This window comes from Hesperophylax consimilis, chromosome 1 (genome assembly GCF_061612785.1).
Source record: "Hesperophylax consimilis isolate HC1 chromosome 1, BYU_Hcon_1.0, whole genome shotgun sequence".
Classification (NCBI taxonomy): Eukaryota; Metazoa; Arthropoda; class Insecta; order Trichoptera; family Limnephilidae; genus Hesperophylax; species Hesperophylax consimilis.
Window position 1 is genome coordinate 23,223,502 of NC_142836.1, and position 22,606 is coordinate 23,246,107.

The 22,606-nt window shown below is 32.9% G+C and overlaps 1 protein-coding gene across 2 annotated transcripts in view; it reads right to left on the bottom strand.

Annotated features, from left to right (window-relative positions):
* The window catches only part of LOC149426471 (estradiol 17-beta-dehydrogenase 11-like), a 126,926-nt gene extending 115,832 nt beyond the window's left edge, over positions 1-11,094 (bottom strand). For both annotated transcript variants that reach the window (XM_089631124.1, XM_089631116.1), the window contains exon 1: positions 10,802-11,094. The gene's annotated coding sequence lies outside the window, so the exon portion shown is untranslated. The remainder of the gene's footprint in view (positions 1-10,801) is intronic.
* Between the last annotated feature and the right edge of the window lie 11,512 nt (positions 11,095-22,606).

The following is a 22,606-nucleotide window of genomic DNA, read 5'->3' on the forward strand; positions in this document are numbered from 1 at the left end:
TTGAATTGTTTATATGAAAAAATAAATATTCTTCAATAGAAAAATATTTTTATGGGAAAAAAAAATGGAATTTGGAAAATAGTTATTGAACTTTTTTTCTTCTACCATCATGTACAATTACCTCCCTAATTTTGTGCACGTTACACCTGGAGACCCTGTATACTTAACATCATTTTTGGCGTTGACGTAAGAACACTGCAGCGTAGCAGTTCAACGATTGAAAAAAAATATTTAAAAAACTAGCAGTCCAATGCCGGTCCTATTTCGTTACAATTTTATAGGATAATATTGGTACTTAAGAAAATGAGAATGGTTCATGAAATAAGTAACATCTTGGGCCAAAGAAACCCTAGTTTACGGCATATATGTATAACATTACTCAACATACTAGATACGTACATAATATAAATAGAATATCAAATTAACATATGACCCACGCCAATAATTGCCAAAATGCTTTAAATTTCACATAAAAAAATAAACTAACAAGTTTTTCCTTGTGACTTTGTTCATGTTGTGAATAAAAAGTAATAAGTCTCCCTACGTCTTTTTTCTAGCCACGACACGCCAAAAATATCAGTAATTAGCTAAAAAAAGCTGAATTTTTCGTTTCTATTTGAGGACGGCATAATTCTTCTAAGTGGGTTTTCGATTATTTCTTTATCACTGCTAATAAATTTACAATCTGTAATAATATTGTCTAACTGAGCATGAAACCGTTGTATAGTTCTTCAGGTCCCAGAGGTTGGTCATGTGGAAAGAATGTCAGATGACAGAAACTCAGAAAAGAGACCAAAGTGGATGCCCCAGTGGAAGCAACCCAGAGGAAAAAGACTGGACTAGGATATTCAATTTTGAATGCGGGTTGGGTACCGTCGCCCCGGCCACTCCTGGGCACTCCGCGTGAGGTGTATTCAGGATGCGCCTAACCACCAGCCTTCTTATGTAAAAGTCAATAAAGAGGGTTTTAACAAAATATGGTCACGGAATGGAACCAACGTTAGCAGAAATGTTTAACTTGATTTTATTCAATGTTTGTCCAAATGTATGCAAAAACTGTATATTTAAAACATATTTATTATGCAAGCTGTAAAGACACCATAAAATTACATACGAAATCAGATAATGTTTATTTGAATTCAGAAATGAGACAAAAAAAACACACTTTCTTTTGATCTAAATAATTAACTAAAAATACGTAACTATGACAAAAACCAATCAAAATCATGGGACATGACAAAAACGCAATGTACAAACTTTGGCGAAAATGCCCACATAATCATTGTATTGTTCCCCTAAAGAAAACTAAAAGAAGAGGACATACGAGTATTTAAAAAGATAAGTTTTTGCAAAATCTCACCATGGGTGATTGTATTAAGGCAAGGATTATAGACAATTACTTAAGACAATATTTGTTTTTAGAGATGATCTTCAGCAATAATAGAACGAATTGGTGACAGATAATGATTAGCTAACAATCACCCACTTGATTGATGACGTTTGCAGTAGGCTCGCATGCGCGCTGTAAAGTCCGCTGAACGGTTTGTCTGGCGAAAGTGCTTTAAAAAGGTCAATCGATTCACAGGCGACCGTGAAAGTGTAATTCGTTTAACAGCAAAAACTGTTCTTGTTTCTTTTTAGAAAGGAATAAGTATTTAAATCGCTGGCGTACCACTGCCATTCGGCTGATTCGGCTCCAGGCGAAGTTACTGTATTCCGGCCGCTACCGCAACGTTAAGAATAATTGCTAATTACCCCAGATCTATTGTTATTTCCAGATCAGGCTAATTTCTCATTCTTTGTCACTATTTTATAAACGTTTGACTTGAAAAAAAAACTGAGTAACTTTTGGTTGTGTATTAAAATGTGAGTATTTCAGTATAGTGGCCGCCTCGCGTGGGAGGTAGTGGTTTTGTAGCTCCAAAAAAAGTTATAAATATTGTTAACTTTCTCTTGAAAACGTTGGTAGGTCTAACTTAGACCTACCGTCTAAGTACGCATAATAGTATATGCGTTGTACTGTTATCGATCAGCTACAAAGCAGCAAAAATAGAAGTGTATTCAAGCATGGCAAACGGAAACGAAAGCAGAAAACCTGAGCTTAAGAAAATGATACGTTTGTCCTTCGATCTAGCCTAGTTATCGAACACCTGTTGTGCGATGTGCTGTATATTTTACTATAATTAATTTAAAACTAAACCTAAGCAAGTCATTTATATTCTAGCTAGTTTGAAATTCATTTAGATTCAATGCTTATAATATCTGTGGTATTTGTTCAAAGAATGATAAATATATTGTGCAAGAATTTCATTGCTCAAGGGAACAGTTTAAAACTGTTTCACTGGTTTTGTGAACAATTTAAGTACGTATAAGATAAAGAAATTACGTCAAAACTATATGTTGATCAAAAGTAATGAGATTTTGAGAATTCGTGTGGAAGCATGTGCCGCAGAGAACTTATTAATCCAAGAGAAAATTGCACAACTTCTAATCCCAAAGGTTAAATTTGGTATGTGGGAGCCTTGAATATTCTCAGTTGGTTGAGTAAATGAAAATAAATTAACAATATTAAGCAATTTCATCAAATTACAAATCGCAAGTAGACGAGTCGATTTAAATTCCAGCCACAAGATTAAATTAAATTAAATTGTGTGTCTACTTATTTTTTCACGATCATATTAGAAATTAAATAAGAGACTTGGCACAGCTGTAAACACAACTATTTTGAGTGACAGTAATCACTATACAGTAAGCACTTTTACTTCCTACAAACGGCAAATGGTATTTTGTGTTTTAATAAACACAGTATTGAAAGTCAGTGTTAAACTTACCGCGGTCGACACTCGACACATTCCACTTCTTTAGCTATTTATTCATAATACTATTTTATTATTTTGTCCGTTATTTGCTTAAGATGCATTCAACCCAATGATTTCTTAAAGGTGTCGTGAAATGAGCATTAGAAGAAGTAAGATGCCTGTTTTTAATCTTTGCGTGAAATAAGCATTAGAAGAAGTAAGATATCTGGTTTGAATATTTGCCTGAAATGAGTACTATAAGATGTAAGGTACCTGATTTGAATCTTTGCATGAAATAAGCATTAGAAGAAGTAAGATATCTGGTTTGAATATTTGCCTGAAATGAATACTAGAAGATATAAGGTACCTGATTTGAATCTTTGCATGAAATAAGCATTAGAAGAAGTAAGATATCTGGTTTTAATATTTGCCTGAAATGAATACTAGAAGATGTAAGGTACCTGATTTGAATCTTTGCATGAAATAAGCATTAGAAGAAGTAAGATATCTGGTTTGAATATTTGCCTGAAATGAATACTAGAAGATGTAAGGTACCTGATTTGAATCTTTGCATGAAATAAGCATTAGAAGAAGTAAGATATCTGGTTTGAATATTTGCCTGAAATATGTATTAGAAGAAGTAAGATGCCTGGTTTGAACCTTTGCCTGAAATAAGCATTAGAAAAAGTACGATGCCTGGCTTGAATCTTTGCGTGCATGGAGCTAAAGACCAAGATATACGATATCAAAATGCAGGTCAAGGTGAAAGAAAAATACTTCAAAACAAATTATGAATAAATCAACGCGCTCACAGGCACGTTAATCGATTGAGCAGTGTTTCCTTCGACATTGGCAGAATTGAACTATGAACTTTTTGTTGCAAAACAGGGCAACATTTCGGTAGTTTCTTTAAAGTACAGGAATCGACAACCGCTAACTGTGAAACGGAAATCACACTGGAAAACGGCGCAACGATGCATAGTGGGATAGTCTTCCAGTAAGGTGTTGGCAGATAGATTTAAACCACATGTTGCAAAACAGCACAACTTTTCGGATTGTTGTATTTTAGAGTAACGAATCACCAGCCGCCATCAATGAACGTCTTGTTGGAAAACGGCCCAAAGTGTAGAGTGGGATTGTCTTCAAGTAAGTAAGTGGCAGATATTATCTTTAAACTTCATGTTGGAAATAACTTAACATTTCTGTGTGTTATTCCCGCAATTAAGGCATTGGCGGCATTCAACTTTCAACCTTATGTGGTGATGTTACAAAACGGTTTAGTTGCAACATTTCTCAGTGATTTTTTCAAGTACGGCACTGACAGATTTTTAACTTTGAAATAGATTAAAAATATTTCAGATAAGTGAAGGAACTCAACTCGATACGTTGTTTGGAATTATATATTTTGAATTCTTATCAAATAGATTTTGATAAGCCCATTTTGTTGGCCCACAAATATGTAGTATAAAAGAATACTTGGAACTCTCCACAACTTTTTATAGTATGCTTTAATCTTCGTTTCATAATAATAACGAATAATAGTCAGGATTGTTTACACGCCTTGAATCTTGATTTGATCGAGATATTTGTTATTGTATGAGACTTTACCAGCCATGAATATTGTATTTATTGTTTGTATTGTTCCTTTATAGTAGAGCATGAATGTACAGGCATTAATGTACAATGTACATAGGATAATGTAGATGCATCCAATAATTTTATGACTACACATGAAATTTATTATAATAATATTATTATTTATTATAATTATATTTTTTTATACGGAATATGTGATTGGTAAAATATAAAGTGGTATAGATATAAATATATAATACTGTGTAATTAAAATGTTACAAATAAGAAATAATTATTAGCCTGAAACACAAATATAAATTTTTAAAATCTCCCGAGAAAAAATGGGTTCGTAAGTAGGAGATTTTGAACTTTAAAGCAGTTTTCATAGGCCTTTACATTATTTTTTTCTGGGATTATAAAAAATAATTTATGTAAAAAATACTCGATTATTTCAAAGGCCAAGATGTATTCTACTCGCAGTATTTAATTAAAGCATCTGAAACATTTCTAGGCGACCAAATTTTCAAACCAAAAACACATGATTTTGCACTACTACGTATGGCATCGCCTTAATATAAAAATAATATGTAATTGCTTTGTAATCTCGGCAAATTTACTAAGTTAATAATCAAAATTTCGTTAATTTAATTAGTAATATCAATTGGAGATCAAACTTATACAATTTCTCATTTTAGATACTTGAAGAAACCAAAATAAGGACTTTTAGTAATTTATTTTCGGGATATTATGCCGTGTTGCTATACCTCCTTCTTTAGCCGACGTTTCTGACAGCATTACAGTGTCCATCATCAGGGCCGATGTGTAATCGTATTAATAGATTGCACATTTGCCCTGATGAACTGTAATGCTGTCCGAAACATCGCATCGGCTAGAGAAGAGCGTAGCGCAACACGGCATAATACCCCAAAAATAAATTACTATAATTCTTTTGGCTGAGAAAATCTCAACTTATATTTAAAATATGAACTATTTGTGAATATGATAAGTTTTAAATTTTTGTAATGGAGTTAAAATTGTTCAATGGGCCTTTTTCAACCATGAACCATCTTGTCGTTTTTAACAATAAAAGGTAAAAATGTTGTTTCCCCTGTTTCGTCTAAACTGGTTTGTTTTAACTAATAATTGGAATTTAGTAAAAACGGTAAAAAATGCCACTATCACGATTGAAGTATTTCCCTAGTAGTTATCAAATCTGCGTGTATAAAAGCACGTACTACTAGTTTAAAAATATTAATAATCATGCCTTGCTATTATTATTTAAATGTAACATTGCTTGACGGTTTTGATACCCATTTTTTCCAAATTATAAATTGCCTGTTAGCATATTTATTTTATAATGAATTATGCCAATAAATCTTTAACCTGTTAATTCAACTCAAACGTTTTACGTGATTTTTCACAGGTATATGATAGTAATTTATAATTAGTACATGATATTAATGTATTTATAGATTCAATGCTGGTGGTTACTACCCGGTTTCGACCGTGTTTCAATACTTCATTTTTAGAAACCTGTTTCCTTGTTGAGCAATTGAAAAATATGCCTCAAAGAATATAGTGTTTTAATTTTTTTAATGATAAAATAATGTTTAAAAGACAAGGTTTTTTATGCATAGCAAAAAGGATAGCAAAATATTATAAGCATTAATTCGTCGCCTTGGTTGTTTACAAGTGAAAAAATATAGCAAGCCGTAATTGTTGATTGAAGTACTAGTACATATATTATTGACTTATTTGGCGGGTTGGGAATAATTCCCGTCGGCGGCATTTATTTTTACTCGGGAGATATTCTCAAGTTGTATGGATATTTAAGGCGACTAATTATTGCTTATTATAATTTGTAATATAGTGTCTGACGACATTTTAGCACTCCTTCTGTCGTATTGTCGTATTCTGTCGAACAAAACAATAGAATGTCGGATATTTCAAAGTTCTCATAGCTCACTAAGGAATAGAGTTTGCGAGCTGAGAATACTTGGTCTACAAGAGATAAATTGTGCAAATTTTCTTCTCAACCCATCGATATTTTGTATGATTTGACAATTTGCTTTATCGCTGATCAACAAACGAAATTGCACGAAAAAATATGTTTATATTTAATTTATAAATTAAAACGAGAAAAAATTACTTACAGGAAGAAACATTTAAACAATTTAAAGTGTAATATATCCCATCCAACTGGTTTGGTCGAAGGTCAACAACAAGTATCTATTGTACACAACCTTCTGGCCCTAATAGATAAATATGCACTGCTTTATGTATTTGATTTCAATTAATTTTTATTTTTTATCTTATCTTTAGATTTGAAGTGGGTATCCGTATACGACTAAATCTTGCAACAAATCCAACTATATAAATAGATTTATCTCTGTCAAAATTTGTAAGAAGATATGTTCGATAAAACATGATTTCTCGGGATATATAAAAAAAGTGAAAACCGCACAGTTTTGGTTGCACCCAACCGTCTTTTTTTTATATTAACTCCACACAGGAGGCCCTGAAGAAAATAATTTCCCTCGGGGCCTATGTCATCTTTGGGGATGCTGTGTGGAGGGTCTTTTTGTGGAGAGGAAGAAGTGAACATGGGTCTTGAAGGGTCCCAAGTTGTAGGAGGGAGGAAACACAGAGGCCGGCAGTTCGTTCCACAGCCGAGCTGTTGAACCTAAGAACGAATCGTAGAAGCGACCCGTTCTCATGTGACAAACGTCAACCGTGTACAAATGTTGGGCGCGCGTTTGGCGTGTATCCCGACTACGCACCGGCGCCGAAGGGATCAATGACGCTAGTTCCTCAGAACATCTTCCATTGTAATACCGATAGAACAAGGACAGCATACCTACCTAACGCCTTTGCTCTAAAGATTGCAGTCCGTTTGTTAAGATTGGGGAATCTATCAAACGGACCGCCCGTTTCTGCACAGAGTCAAGGGTTTTTTCAGGTATTTTGGGGCTCCGGACCAGAGATGGCTGCCAAATTCGACAGTAGGGCGCACTTGCGATTTGTACAGGGTCAGCAGTTGTTTACTATTAAAGTATCTGTGGGCCCTGTACAGTACGCCCAGCTTCTGAGAGGCCAATTTTACTCTGGCTTCGATGGAGCCCCCGTACCTGAGCTGGTCACTTATAGCTACACCAAGCATATCAATGGAAGGCCTGTTCGGAAGATTGCTTCCGTTGAAGGAGACTAGATTATCATTTAGATCCCTTTTAGACGTAATCAGACAGGATTGGATCTTTGAAACATTAAATTCGACGAGATTATTTTTACCCCAGGAGGAAATACTCTCGAGATAACCGTCCATTCTCTGCTTCTAAGCCCTCCGAGCCGTTGGAGTTTGTGTGCCCTTTGGGGCTTGTCAAACAAAAAGTCTTGAGCCAGTGAGACTGTGGTATCTCCAATTGGAGTATTTTGTGAGGAAGAAGATAGTGGGGGAAGGAGATGGAGAAGAGGAAGGTGGAGAGGTACCTGGCTATTAAGATCTGGTCACAAAACATGGCTAAAGCCATTTCAATCAACCCTTCAATTCTGAATGGTGATCTTACACCAAGGTGATACTGAGAGTATTAGAAATTGGCTATTTTTTTCTTGTTATAATATTTTATTTTTGTATCGTTGAAGAAGAAGTCAATAAATCTAAATGAAACGTGAAACAGAACAAGACACAAACAAATTAAATAGTAGCATTGATGGGTATAACCCTCAAAAATTATTAAAAGAAACATTATCTCAATAAAATTGATTACGTATTTTTGTTTTTAAGCAATACTTAAGTAACTATGTAACGTGCTAATCAAATAAAAAGAAATGCATAAATAAGGAAAAATAAAAAAAAGTCAGTTTTCTTTAATATCCAAAGAAAACATGTTTTTGCAGATATGAGGTTGAGTCAGAACAGTGACGATATCCAATAAAACAATTATTATAGATTTACAAGCACTTTAAGTTTTATTAATCCAAAACCGAATATTTCCGAATTTCTCCGGTTTCTGAAGTGTTAAATTAATAGATCATAATTTATTACTCTCTGAAGACATTTTAATGTGCAGCTTAATGCTAAATAGTGATTTTCTATTAATTTTTATAACGAATCGGTTTACATTATGAACACAAAAAATATGAATATAAAATAAATTAAAACTTCTCCTATCGTTTCCCTTGAGTAGAATTCAAATTAAAAAAATTTTACTCAATATAAAATGAAAATTTAAAGTACTAAAAAATGTATTTATTTAATAGAAATGTATTAACGCACAAATAAAACAACTTTAAAAAAATACTATATTATGGCTAAGATTATCTGTGACAGTTTCCTTTGATTAACTTTTTCGTTTTCTTATAAGCATTTCTTGACTTCGTTTGCCAATCAATTTTAATGTCTATTACATATATTCGTCACGAAATAAGGCATAACAAGAATATACATATGTTTGGCTTGTAGCTTCCTCTCAAAGCTGAAATCAGATAATTGATTAAATTAGTTCCACGCGCGGAGAATACTTACCGAAATTAAATATTAAAAATCTGGTCAAATTATTCATGAGAAAACTTACTGAAATTAAATATTAAAAATCTGGTCAAATTATTAATAATTAGTATCATGGGTATATTTATCAGGATGAACACGTGTTTCGATGTATTCTGAATGTACTACTATTTAATTAAGAAATGGCCTGCCATCACTTTTTAACATGATTTTATTAAATCAGCAATACTTATTTTTCTCCGTGCGCCCGAATATTATATATGGTTCCAAGAAAGCATTTTCATGTTCAATGCAGTTTTGTTTCATTAGCTTTCAGTTTAGTCGAAAACCTTGCTAATAAATACATGCGTATAGGGAGAGGAAACCATAATATCTTTAATGGATGAAAACAAGTTTGGCACGAAAAACATTGCCTTTCCCATGGACCTAAAAAGCCCTGGACAGATCATTTGTGTAATTTTGTATGAATGGCATTGAAATCAAATCTAGGGCGAGTACAAATTGTAAGACAAACTTTTGAAATGATTTGTATGCAAAGTGGTGCATAATGAACTATTATAATTTTATTAATGTGTGTGTTGTTAACGCAGTTGTAACGGCTTATGACTTTTTTAAGTATTTGATGAAACAAGGAATGGGATTCATGTCATTAAAATTTTAAGTAGGTTTTGGCAATTTTCATACACCTTCCCTCTCACCCAGCGGCTACACATTCTCTGAAACAACCCATCCTAAGTTTACAGAATTTGAACAATCAAGTTATGTGAAGGTTCCATTCAAGTTCTGTTATTATTTCAGTTGTGTGAAGCCCCTGGTCAATAATGATATAATATTAAAATTTTCACTGAACATGAAAATCATCTTTGAAATTTCATAAAGTAAGTCGTAACTTTTTTTAATAAAATTATGTTTATCTGAAGTGACCAGCCAGTTAAGTATTTTTTCTGTATCTGTTTGTAAATAATAAAATTAGGTAAACCCCAGGAACTTTTAATAAATTGTACAGCGCCCTGGAGGTGATTTTTCACAAAAAACAGCGCTATGAAAATTATCCAATTATTATTGTTATAATTACAGATAAAAGAGATAAATAACTTTTTTTGGAAATTCCAATATTTTATGATAGTTTCCAGATAAAAAGTTGAATTGAAAACTTGGAATTTCGAAAAAGTTGTTTATATTTTTTACTCCTACAATCTTGTAGAATCAGTTCCCGAAGTTTGTGCACTTTATCCCCAGGATAACCTATAATCAGCCATCTTTCTGCTAAACTATCGCCTGTGGCGTATTCAGTCTATTGTGAAGGTTCACTATACGTCATTCATTCATAATATATTCTATCTTGCGGATGTTTACACAGTTTCTTTAAAAAAAAAACAATGTTTAAAGTCAGTTAGTTACCGGTAGATGCATGATGAGGCAATGCCAATAAAGGTCAACATTTGTATTTTGTATGGAATTGGTTATTATATTGAATCAAAGGTTTACACAAATATTATGAAATATACTTGTTTAAGGTATTAATTAACACACGAAATATGAATGGCTTTTGTAAATCGTCAAGGTACTTGGTTTACAATAGCCCCCGTTGTTTGGATATAAAAAGAAATAAGATTTGTTTTACAAATGTGTAAAAACCATAGGGGGTAAAAATGAACCCCAATTAGTCAAAAGAAAATATAATTAATTGATTGGCATAGCAAATATTCCATAATTAAAATATCATATTTTCGTTTTCATACTTATTAACATCAAACAACAAACAAGGTAATATTAACATGTATTAAATCATTTTAATAACAAAACAAACATTTCCGTCAGAAGTTTATAGGTATCTACCTAGGTCAAGATTTTTTCACTCGTCAGACGTTTTATATCCTTATCACGTTCTAAAAACAATAGTAATAAACAAAAACGTGCATACCTGCATTAATAAACCAGACACGGAAATAAATCGTATTCTATACGCAGCACAAAATTTTAATCGGTTTTTTGTTCAATTTTAATATTAAAATGTTATATTATTAACAGAACTCACAGAGTTTAAATAAAGTTATTATATTTTTTTTTGAATTACTGACAGCTTTGAAAGTCATAGATTTGGAAAAATGTAGACCGGGAAAGTTTGGAAAATCGGCGGGAAGATCCACCGCTGTGATTGGCTTGGTGGTGCGCACGCGCGGCGTTATTGTAGACACGCGGCCGCAACGACGGATCGAAACCGACTGGCTCTAGCGATGCCATCCCCTCTCATATTTACACAAAAAACACCGAGTGTTTTTGCGACCAGCCTCGTCAAATAAATATGTTAAAAAAAGGCTTATTGTGTCGAGCTTGAGATTAGCCGATTTAGCAATGATTACGAGTTGGTTTGAAGAAACGAAACTTTAGCTGCCATTGAAAACCGACGCGAGGGATCAATATCACATTTACATTACTTGCGACGCGTGCGTCAGAGATACTGGATAATTTTTAGGGGGAATATGAAAGTAGGTACTGCATTCACCAAACATATCGTATTAGAGTAGGTTCATACCCCCTTTTTTAAAACTTATTTTTAGTTTTAATACTTATGGTGTCTTTAACTCATATTATATTCTATTGTGTTTGTGTGGATTTGTACTTTCCAAGATTTCTCTACCTGAGGGAGTATGGCTACTCTCCGTGGCTCTATCCTACTGAGTTTCTCTTGTAAATTCTCTGAATGGATCGTCTACGAGTCAGAAGGGATGTGCACATTTCTTAAAACTGATTCGTGGATGGTTTGAAAACTTGGCTGCCATGGAGAGCATTCATTTATATGTTCCTGATGATTATCTCCGTCACCGACAGCATAGACTGTTTTATCTCACGGCATGCAAACTAACTTGCGAATGGTTCTGTCGGTGGGGAGAGCAATCTTGCTGTTGAACAGAATCGATTCGGATATCGACATATTTAGCATCAGTGAGGTTGCTTTTAAACGGCAAGCCTTACTGCTACGCATGTAGTGGATACTTTTAGCTTTAGAAGCCTTTAAAGTAAACAGTTTTGCATTTTATAAACAACATAAATAGTATGTTATTTAAAAACGCATTAAAATGAACATTTAATATGATTTTGAAAAAAAATAGACATTGTTGATGTTGTTGACAGCCGAAAACGTTTTTTTTCTAAAATTTAGGTTTTTTGTATGAGGATTTTCAGTATCACGGCCAAAATAAACTTTTGAAAATCTTCGAACGAAAATCGTATTTTCGAAAAAAATCGTTTTGGATCACCATCATAAATAATTTCGAATTTTTCAAAATTATTACTCTATCACATTCATAAGCCACGAGCCGCCACGGGGAAGTTGGTACAATACCGCACGTCCCATATAGGTATGATGTACAAATAATATAGGTAAAATAAAACAAAAGAGAACGTTAAAGTGAAATAAATAAAATTTTTAAAAAATAATTAAATTAAATAAACAATTATGTCAAGCGTGGTCCTGAGTGCGCTCGGCCCCAACGCTCATTCATTTGTGGTGCTTGGTGCTGGTAGGCTGCGGTCATCACTGTGTTGGCAAAGGCCATTAGCCGCGTCCTGGCTCCTAAGATCCGGTGTCTCATCAGGCCGGCGAATCCATTCAATTGTTGGTCCATGAACATTGTCGAAGCGATGCTGTATGTGGCGTTATTATATTGGAATCCGAGTCGTTCCATCGAGGTGTTTCGGTAGTGACACCATGTCTCACAGGTATACTCGTAGGTAGGCTCATATATAATGCATTGAACCATGTTTTAATTTTTTTCGTGACACCTTACGAGAGCGCCCCTGTCTATACAGTGTAAAGAAAGGGGAACTATGACGTACCCGGCTGGCCAGCGTTTTAGGAAAAACGATTATTGCTAGTTTATAAAGAATAATCTCTTCAAATTATTGTTAATGCGGTTAAAAACAGGATTGCAGGCCTTTGACGAATGCATGAACTGGTTTCCTGTTAAATTCTAGTTATTATCACGAAAATATAAATAACTCACATTTTATTCGCTTTCATGATATTTTTTCAGTAGTTACTAACCTATTGTTGGATGATTTATATAGCGCCGTTTTTGTGAAAAATCCCCCAAGAGAATACTCAATACTCCAAAAGGACTTCCACACTTCCACGTTGTTTTTAAATTACAACCATTTTATGTTTTATCCAATTCTATAAAAATTATATAATCTATAATTTAGCTAATACGAACAGATTCATCTTAGCCAACGAGCTTAGAAACCCAGAGTTCAATATCCGGAGTCCGGAGAAATCTGGAGTGATGTGGTACACGAAACTGCGAATCCGGGCGAATGCACACCGACCATTTTATGGTCCGTATGTATGCTGTAAACGCAAGTTACGCCATCTCTTGGCATTATTGGCTACTTAAAATAATTCAGTTCGTTCATTATCAGTTAACTTATTTATTTTCATTATTCAAAAAATCAAAATACAATTAGTAAATTAATCCCGCCAAAAACATTTGACATTATTTTCAAAGCTCTCGATCTCCTGATAACAGTAAAGAGCACATATGTACCACTCACATAGACGGTAATTTGGTTTTACGAACAAGAACACTCTCGTAGAAGATCCAAAAACATATAACAAATATTATTAAAAAGGAGCAGACAAATTTCTAATTCGAAACACAACTAGCAGTAAATATAGAAAAATGTCACGGGAAATCAATATTACCTGCCATGGTATCTGAAGGGTTTTTTTCGGGATGGGGGAAAATAGCGACCAAAATTAGATCATCACAAAATTATGAAACCCATCGAACATATATATGTTATCGAGGTTGCGTGTTGAAATTCAAAATATTATTATTACATAAGTATAATTTTTTTTCTTATTTTTTTTTCTTTTGTACATCTTATCTTATATTTGACTGTTGTTAATGCTGGATTAAATATAAATACAAAAAAACCTGAAAAATAAATAATAAACAACTGTGCCAACACCTTTATTTTTAAATAATTTTCGAGTCATCAAGAATCTTCGAGTTTGAAATGCACAGAACATACTTTGTACACACTTTTGGCAAGCGATAGTATTTTTTTAAAATCAATTTACGAAAGTAATTTTTGTATTTGGACTTGGTTGCTAGAATCTGAATCTCACTGGGAAACAACTCTGTTTTTAAACGAGAAAACCATAACTTTGGTTACGATTGGTTAACCACAATAGTGGTAGATATTCGCCCTGGTAGACCACAATATAGTTTGCTTGTAATGGCATGTTTGGTGACTAGATCTTAATACCCATGTACTTCCTAATATTGCCCTTCCTCTATCCCATCCCCTCTCACTCCAGTCTTTGAACACACCCCTGCTGGTTATGGCATGGTTCCACTGTCTCCGAACAGTAAGTTGGGAGTCTTGTGATAGATTCACATAAAAACTGATTATAAGTGTTGAAAGTTTGCTTTAGACTATAGATAATTTATCCATACATAAAGCATTATTATCCCACTTTCTGACGATAGAAATATATATAGTATGTATGATATTATATTGCCGATATTGGAGTAAAATAAATAATGTATCTTTTTACGTGTAATCCTAATCATTTTGTTCGAGTGAATAACCAAGCCAAAGTCACGTGACTAGAATCCTCGTGTGTCCTTGAAATTCCTTCAGTTTTCTTATAGAAAAAAATAAAGAAAAATCGACAATCCTCAATCCTCATGGGTGGAACAACTGAAGGGGTTTTTGAATCGCATAAATTATGCTAATATAGTGTGGAGAAATTGGCGTACGTGAATACGCAAAGGTACACACGTATGGAAATTCGCCATGTAACCTGTTGTCTTCTATGGGAGATCAAATGTCTGAAGTAATTCGTGTGAAGTCAGGAAGTAGGAAGTCAATGACCGTCATCTTCGCGGCTGCATCCGAGGAACTATGGATGCAGATGATGCGGCAACCTCGATAATTTAATTTAACTTATTTATCCGATGGTTTCATTTAATGCTATCATTCTACCTTTAGTTTTGTAATTTTATTTATATTTTTAATTTTTGTTATTTTTCAATTTAAATGTAAGAATTGTATTTATCTCATATTATATATGTATCCGACAAAACTTAAGCAATAGACAGCTTACTCTAAGGTCAGCAGATCTAGATGTTAGTAATCGTCTAATCTAACTTTCTAGGTCAAATCGAGCCGTTTAATATGATCGTTCTTTTAGTGTAACAGGCCCGCTCATCTGGAATAGACTTCCCTCAGCTCTTACTAATCTCCAGAATTTGGCTGAATTTAAACGGGTTTTAAAAACAAAATTATTTAAAAAATCTTACCTTATTCATAAATTTTAATTTTTTTTTTTTTTAAAGAAAGACAAACATTCCCGGGTCACGAATAACCCAACAATGTTTGAAAATCTCCTACTACCACCACAGAAAGCCGAAAATGTTGCTTGTGTTGTGATGGAGGACTTAGCCAGCCGAGGAATCGAACACGCGACGCTCGGGTGAGACCCAAGCGCTATGCCCACTCAACCACTGACCGGTCTGACTTCTTTCTAATGACTTCTTTTCAATATTTTATAATAAGCTATATTCTCAAACTTCCGGTAATTGTTTAGTTTTGGTTGTCTCCTTATTGTACCTTTTTAAAGTTTCTTCTCAGAAAATTCTCGTTTCTGAGAACAAACTGCCTCCTGTTTTATATTATGTCTTAGTTTTAATATTCGTGTTTTGTCCTGTCCTGCTGTTATTTTTATTCTAAGTTTTGTCATCACTTTGTTTAAATAGTGTATTTAGTGTTATAATATTAGATCTGTATTGGGTAAGGCACACTGTAGGAATAATTTTAAGAAACACTAATACTGAATTACCATTTTTTTAAGTTTGTTATACGAGTAGTTAAGCGCACTTGAAGTGGAATGACATTAAACTGTGATATATAAATGTTATCTTATTATTATTATTATTATATGGCAGACTGCGATTGCACTCCTCCCAGTCCTGCTAGATTAAAAACATAAATAAATAAATCAACGATAGTAGCTTACGAAAAATCGTGATAAAATGGTGGATACTAAACGTATTCAAAGAGCACCAAACAGAGTTGAAACATTGCTTGAAATTGCAAAAACTGTGTTTAGTGGCCATATCTGAATAGTCAAGTACCTCTCCTCTCCCCCATCTCCATCCCTTGTCTACTCATCCCAGTCTAATTACATACCCCAATTGAGTACGAATGCCGTAGTCCCACTAACTACAGAAAGCTGGGACTCTTTTGCCGTATTCACAACAAAACCATATTATTGTTTGTAGCCTGGGTTGATTTTTTAGCCCCGTCTGAATTTAGCCATTGTGATTTGTGATGCCACAACACGCTGCACGTATTATTATATCCAAAGATAATATAATATAAGCTATATTTTATCATATCCGTATGAAACTACCTGATTCGGTTTTTCCATTTCAAATCATTAATTTAATGATTTTATCTCACGAACGAAGAATACCAAAACAAAAAATAATAGCACATATTCGAATGCCATTTAAATTTTAATGTTTTTATCTTTTTTAATATTTTATTTTTGTTATGAATATGTATTTACTATTCAATTTTTCCTTATACTGAAAAGTATGTAATATATTATAACCTAATGTTATTTCTAGTTCCGTTTATAATGTTTGCATTATTTTATTGTGCTTTTCGTAATGCCTTTATTCCCATTCATTAGAAGTGAAAAAGTGTACTACTTATTACGTTATGGTTTATTTATTTTGTATTGTAATATAATATAATAAAACAAGCAAAAAAGTAAACAAATGTTACTTTTGAGTGGCTGTTTTTGTAAAATTCGATATTATTGATGTTGTTTAGTCCAAAATAATTTTTTTATTTATTTTTTCAAAATACAATTTTTTGTATGAAGATTTTCATGAAATTTCAGTTGACATATTTCCTGAAAACCTTCATACGAAACACTAATGCATCGCATTGGGTCGAGAGATCCGAGTTGTGCAAAGTAAAAAAAAAGACGTTCATACTATTTCCTTTCCTCATATTTAAAAGGAAATTGCATAAAAATATGAGTTCCCATTGTGTTCTAATGGTTTTGTTTAATTGTTAAAAAAATCATAATATTTTTAAGACCAACTCAGTTAGATGACTGCAATAAAGAGATTTCTAATCGTTTCGTGCGCAGATAACGAACAGGATCTTTGCCAATTATTGTTTTCTTAATCCGATTTCTTTGTGTTTTTATCCTAGTGACAGTAATGACTGATTTACGTGCAATTTTATAGTGGTCGATTTCATTCTGATTTCTTCACTTCTTGGATGAGGCAATCATATGAGGAATAAAACATTTTAACAATAATATTCTTTATTTAGATTTATCAGATTTTTGTACCATTAGTGTATTAACAAAGTTTTTATAACTGGATTGTTCTCACGTAAGTGAGATCGTCTGTAAAAACCCTGTATAAATAAATAAAATACTAGATGCATATATTTTTATTAAAATATTTATCGTTATTTCACTGGTTATTTTCAACACTATAATCGTCCATTTTGCCCTCAGACACTTCTCTTTTCGCCGCTTCCAGACAACCCCTGCACTCCTGGTCTGGCCTCTTTCTGTCTGCCTCAAGTTTCTTAAGTAAGAACCCGGTTGTTGCTTCTACACCATAAGTTTAGCCCTGTCGACATGCCATCGTCCCTTATAATAAATTTTTTATTTGGTTTTCATTCCTACCTACTAGATCCCATTTTTGTCAGTGTTCTGCCAAACGGAGCCGTCCCAACTGTATAAATCCAATCATTGCCTTGTTTTCATCAAACCAAAAAAGGCCAATTGAATAACGTTAAAATGAAACGAAAAGTATATCCTTACCATCCACCTACAACCATCTCATGTACACTGAGACAAACAGCACCAGTAAAAAGTAACAAATATAATTATAAAAAAACTGGATGAATGTAAAAAATGCTTGGCAGTTTTTATTGACCTTCAAAAAGCTTTTGATACAATTGACCATGAAATACCATTTTTTAAATTTAAAAAAAATGGAATAACACAAACAACTCTAAGGACGGGTTGTTTCGGAGTATTTGAACAATTCATCAAATTTCAACGTTCATTTTCAAGTTCCGTGAAAGATTTTTTCAAGTTCTGTTTTTATTTCAGTTTTGTCAAGCAACTAGCCTATAATGATATAATAACAGAACTTGAATTGGACTTTCACAGATCCCAGAAATGAACCTTGAAATTTGATGAATTGTTCAAATACTCCGAAACAACCCGTCCTTAATCTTATTATTAATTATTAAAAGAAATTGGTAAAAAAAGTAGCAAAACTCTATCAATCAAGTACGGTGTCCCTCAAGGAAGCGTATTGGGTCCAATACTATTTCTCATTTATATTAATGACCTTATGAGTCTTCCCATTAAAGGAGACATAATGAGCTTTGCAGATGACACTGTCATTATATTCTATGAACAAAATTGGACAAGCACACATAAAAAAGCGGAGCAAGGTCTGACTGTACTCCAAAACTGGTTAAAAGCAAACTCCCTTACATTAAATGTGAATAAAACTAAATATCTAACATTCTCTAAAACCAAAAGAGGTCAATCAACGAATGAGCATACACTCAAATTACATGAATATCTAAACAAATATCCGCAATGTTCTTGCCCGCATATAGTCCAAACTAAAACAATTAAATATCTTGGGATCGTAATTGACGACAAACTTCATTGGGATGCACACATCGAAGGAACCTCAAAAAAGCTAACAAAACTCATCTATTTCTTCAAAAAATTACGAAATATCTTGTCAACTACAGATCTAAAGAGAGTATATTATGCTCTATGCCACTCTCTACTGGAATATGGAATAATAGGATGGGGCTCAGCATCATCAAACCATCTTAAACAACTAAAGAAAACTCAAAATTGGATCATAAAGACCATATTAAAGCTCCCCGTAAGGACGCCAACTACTGATATTTTTAATCTGTTTAATGTTCCAAGTTTACAAAAAATCTATGCTAAAAATATTCTAGTTCATCACTTTAAAAAAAAACCAGAGGCAAACCCCTCTCACGATCATAAAACCAGAGTCAAACAAACAGACATGCTAAATATTCCTAAATGTAATTCTACCTTTGGACAAAGAAACTCTGAATTTTTAGCAATAAAATTACATAATAAACTCCCTCTCAACATCAAACAAAGGAAAACGAAAAATAACTACATAAAGGACATCAAATCTTGGCTTAAGGAAATATCGGAAGAAGAACTAGCTAATATATTTAAAACATCATCTTAGTCGCTGAAAACGTATACTAACATATATATAGTACCCCTCAGCACAGGGTCTCCTAGTGAGGAGGACTTCAATCATCTGTTTTAATTTTATATATATATTTTATTTCATGTGCCATACAAAAATGTACCTAATTATTTAAAAAAGTAACTAAATAAAAAAAAACCTTTAGAAGTTATAGGTTATTATCAGCGTCTTGGATCATTTGCTCCTTAGCGCCTTGGCAAGTCGACGCCCGGAGCTGACTGCTCCAATCGCGCCTGCACAGAACCGGCCCTTCTATATATCGCAGACGCTAAGGAAGTCACCAAATAATTTCATATTATTTTGGAGTGGAAAATAGTTGCTAGCGCCATCTTTGAAATTGAACAAACAACTTTTTAACCGATTTTCTTTCGTGCATTCTGAACAATCATCTTAAGGAGAAATATAATTCATCGAAAAAAAAATCTTGAAACTACTCTATTCTATAACTAACTTTTTATGAATTCTTTTGTCATAATCGGATAATATTACGAATCTCCGAAATTTTGATTATTTCATTTAGTGTTCAATATATGGGCTAGATGGCGCTAACGAGGAAATTCAGGTAGTAGCCATTTCTTACCCGTTAATCTAGTTTTTTGCTTTTGATTTCTCTTCATAGATGGCACGAGTAACAGGAAAATTACACTAAATATTTACAGTGAAACAGTAATTTTATTTTTAACTAGCTGACATGGCGTTGCTCGGGGATAAAATAAATGGTTTGGGATAAAGTTTGAGGTTGCGAAGCCATTTTAAGATATACAATTCCGTAGTATATTATGTTGATGTATCTCATAAGGTTTAGCCAGCGTTAGCAATGTAAGCGCTCGAAAATGTGTTTTTTATTTCTTCATTACAAAACTTCGTCTTTTCTCTACTCTCTATAAATATAATATGCATGATTATATTTACAAACCTTCCGGAACAAATTATATAAATGATGTTTAGAAGAACTAAGAACTAATAAATTGGGTTGTTTAGAAGAACTAAGCGCGCAGACAGACAGGCAGTGATTTAGTTTTATACTATTTAGAGATTATTTTTCCAATTATAAAAATGAAATATTCATAATAATTTTTGTAATTAGTGGCACAAATTCAATTTTGTAAAAACCCGAGAAAACATAAATAGTATGAAATGTAAAAAATAAATAGAAATAATTTTTTTAACTTATTCTTTCTGGGATGATTTTTAGTGTTGGACTCTGTCACCTGGTTCGAGTAATATTTTAAACACGTTTTTATTGCACATAAAACCAAATGTGTAAATAACGCAAAACATTTTTTTTTATTATTTGTGGTTAAGTAAATGAAATTACTTGACAATTTACACAGCCAGATATATATTCAGAAATAATAAAAAAGAAAATAGTAGTAGATTGAACAGAGTTTTATGTATTTATACTTATGTTTAAATACATAAAACTCTATTTAAAATTCGAGCCTTTTTTAGAAAAGACACTATATTCCTCAGTTACTTTTACGAAAGTTTCGGAAAATTCCAATTAGCAATGTAGTATTTACTGGTAATTGTACACGGACTGCTGGAAAAACTTTAAAGAATTTAATTCCTCTAAAATTTTTGTCGTTATCTAGTAATTTTGTCGAGTGTCAAGTGATTTAAAACATCATAATAGGTACCCCTCTCATCAAATTTACTTATTTTATTTTATTTTATATTATAGTAACAAACAGTACATGATTTACATAGATGAAGCAATATACAGGAATAAGATATTTCATGTTGGGTACCTATGATATGTTTCCTTGTAATGTCTGCTAAGTAGTATGTTTATTCCTTAATTAACAATAGTGACTGACGTGACAAATGCGTCTGGTTTCTACCTAAGCGTCGTGCTTTCAGTCCAGCTGCTAGCTAAGTTATTCATCATTGCACAAACAAGATCTTATGCTTATTAAAAGTTGCATGAATTATCAAATATTCTCAGGTTTTCCAGGAAATTTAGAATTTCTTTAAAAAAAACACTAATTTCCGCACATATGTAATATTTACATAGCAAAGAAATTTAAATAATTCAACATTCCTCCGTCATTTTTTGTCACAAACTTCCTGCAGGTAATAAAATACAACTGTGTAGCGGGATTAAGTTCTATACAATTATTCATTACTTATTAATTACAAACTATTCCGTAGGTAGGTACTTGGTAGATGCTTTGAATTTAAAATCTAATTAATATGCACATCACAAATCGTTAATTATTTTATCAGATCGCAGTACATATTGAACCGAGTATAGAACGTTTATTCTAAACTAGAACATACATAATAATATCAAGGTCAATTCTACACATTATCAAAAGTCCGTTACGTTTTAATTAAAAAAATGCATGTGATCAATTTGCAAACATTATGAAGACAATGTAAATACAACTAGAGACTAAATTCAAAAATATATAATGACCGCCTCAGAACAGGAAAGCTTAGTGAGGAGGACTGTGACATTATTCTTATACTATTCTTTATACTTAGCAAACATGTACAAACGTTGCCATAGAAGTTAATAAAGATAATTATAATATGATCAAGATGCAAAATAGCAATTTAGTTAACTCGATAAAATATCTACATACTTCTTATCATTAGAGGTATCACAAGAAGAGTTGAATCGAACGCAGTACCTACTTACACGGATGCATTGCGTGCATGTAGTATGTTTAAAACTTGTTATTCGACTTCCGAAAAGAAGATTCCAATTAAAATAACAAAAAAAAATTCAATTAATTTTTTTAATCCTTGTTGAACTTTTCTAATAACTGTAAAAATGTATTTAATTTCAATGATTGTATAAATAATATACTCATTGTAGTTACCTTTTCGCTATAAACAACAAGTAGGCGTCAGCAAAACAATAGGTTGTTTCTCAGTGACGTTTCGCACGGACATCGCTGTCGGAAATGTATAAGTATGTATGCGTGTATAGGTATATGGGCCAGCGCACACATTCTATGTTATATGTTGTTTGGGTCATCTGTAATTAATGTTACACAATTTATTTTATCGAATGTTTTATTTCTTCTATGGAAGATTCACGAGGGCAGAATTAACAGCAATTTTCTAAACACTTTTCATTTGACAGTGAACATTTCACTCACAACAATCAGATCTCCGTGCGACGCCGGGAACGTGCCGCAAGTATTACATAACTGGATATACCCGTACATACCAAATTAGTATTTACAAAATCAATGCACGTTCTTCAACAACCCACATACAATTTGTTAGAAGAATTAGGTACACAGCACACCACCGAAGAGAATTTTTTAGAAGTGTGTAGCGTTTCTTTTTGCCAAGTAAGGTCGATTTCTTTTTACGACTTATAGAACTGATCAACCGTTTTCAAACGCAGAAATTCTTTGTTGAACAAATTATCAATT